This window comes from Gossypium arboreum, chromosome 1, assembly GCF_025698485.1.
Source record: "Gossypium arboreum isolate Shixiya-1 chromosome 1, ASM2569848v2, whole genome shotgun sequence".
In the NCBI taxonomy this organism is placed as follows: Eukaryota; Viridiplantae; Streptophyta; class Magnoliopsida; order Malvales; family Malvaceae; genus Gossypium; species Gossypium arboreum.
The window spans coordinates 23437925-23440015 of NC_069070.1; the positions used below are offsets into that span (position 1 = coordinate 23437925).

At 37.1% G+C, this 2091-nt stretch overlaps 1 non-coding gene across 1 annotated transcript; it reads left to right on the forward strand.

The window, feature by feature from the left end:
* Window positions 1-259: 259 nt before the first annotated feature.
* LOC128282002 (small nucleolar RNA R71) lies at window positions 260-366 on the forward strand. The gene has a single exon (XR_008272313.1). It is a non-coding gene; the product is annotated as a small nucleolar RNA R71 (small nucleolar RNA).
* The last annotated feature ends 1725 nt before the right edge of the window (window positions 367-2091 follow it).

Sequence of the window (2091 nt, forward strand, 5' to 3'; positions counted from 1 at the left end):
ACTATCAATCTTTTTATTGAGAAGTTCTACCTGATTTTAGAGCATGGTGACTGAATCGATGTTATAGACGCCGACTGTTTTCGTTGGCTTTGTCCTTATAACTTGCCACTGATAGTTGTTCAGTGACATCTCCTCTATGAATTCATAGGCATCTTCTAGTGTTTTATTATTGATGGTTCCGCCAGTAGCTGCGTCAATCACTTGTCTTGTCGAAGGATTCACACCATTGTAGAACGTTTGAACTTGCAGCCAAAGCGGTAACCCATGGTGAGGGCACCTTCTCAGTAAGTCCTTGTATCTCTCCCACGCATCATAAAGTGTTTCTAAATCCATCTGCATGAAAGAAGAGATATCATTACGCAATTTAGCCGCTTTCATCGGCGAAAAATATTTTAGTAAAAACTTCTCTGTCATTTGTTCCCAAGTAGTGATAGACCCTCGTGCTAATGAGTTCAACCACTGTTTAGCTTTGTTTCTTAGTGAAAAGAGAAATAAGAGAAGACGAATGGCATCATCAGAAACGCCATTGATTTTGAATGTATCGCAAAATTCAAGAAAATTCGCCAAGTGCGTGTTTGGATCCTCATCCTGCAAACCATCAAACTGAACAAATCAGATCATCCGAATTGTGTTAGGTTTTAGTTCGAAATTATTCGCAGCAATAGCAGGTCTAACTATACTAGACTCAGTTTCTGTTAAAGAAGGTTTAGCATAGTCATACATACAACGTGGAGCAGGATTTGGATTAGTTGCAATTGCAGGACGTAGCTGATCGCCTGGATTTTTGGCCATCTCTTCGGTTGGGGTTTGAGTATCGTCTTCTCGCTCGTTCTCCATGTAGCGTAAACTATGCTTTATTTCTCTTTGATTTTTGCAAATTGTGTGATCGATTTCTTCGTCAAAGAGTAATGGTCCTGACGGGCTTCTTCTAGTCATAAACTATAAAAACTTGCCAAGAGAGAACATGTAAATTAATAAATAATAAAATAAAATAAAATCGCAAGCAAAATAAATGGCTAAAGTAATAAAAATTTAGTGTTCCTAATATTTCAGTTCCCCGGCAATGGCACCAAAAACTTGATCGCGTGATTCGTAACAAGTAATAAATATTTATAATTAAGATCGAACCTAGACTAACATTATCACGACGAAAAGGCAAGTGCACCTATCGAACAATAGTATAGTAACGACAAGACCAGGATATCGTACCCAAGGGACCAAAAGTACTAGTAATAACAATCTTTTTATTATCTAGCCTAGGAATAAAAGGGTTTGTTTATTAAACTAATTATCTAAACTAATTAACTGATTTATTTAAAGCAAAGAGAAAATTGGGAAAAAGACTTGAAGAAAAGCAATTGATAATGACGACACCCAAGGAGGAATCCACCTAGATTTCACTTGTTATCTGACTCTGAACCGGACGATTTATTCACTTGACTTGATTCGTAGAGATCCTTAAGTTAAGTTATTATCCCTATTCAAGACTAATAACGTCTAATCCCTAGATTGAATAATTAACACTCTAGGATTGCATTAGCTCGATCTATGGATCCCCTTATTAGGTTTCACCCGAATCCGACAAAATCTCGTAACCCTATTTCTAGGCGTTCGATCAACTCTGCTTAATTATGCCAAAACTACTCTTAGGCAGGGTCTATTCCTCCTCTGCATAAGCACATCAAATCATGAATTAATACCCGGAATATTAACTCGAGCATTAAGAACAAATCAAGTATTTATCATACAGTTCAGATAATAATAATAAGATCCATCATAGGTTTTATCCCCCTTAGGTATCTAAGGGGTTTAGTTCATAATAAAATAAAAGTACATCTCAAAAGTATGAAAATAACACAACATAAAGAAAACTCTAAAACCCCTGAAGGAATTTTGAGAGAGATCTTCAGTCTTGGAGTAGCTCCAGCTTTTGAGATGGATCGTCTGGCTTTCTTCAAGTAATTCCCGGCGTGCGGTACTGTATTCTAGAAAAGTTCTGGAAAGAGCGGCCTCTTTCTAGGTCACACTTAGGGTGTTTATATAGGCTTTGGATTGGCTTTCTTCCTTCCTAAGTACCTTTTTCCGTGTAAA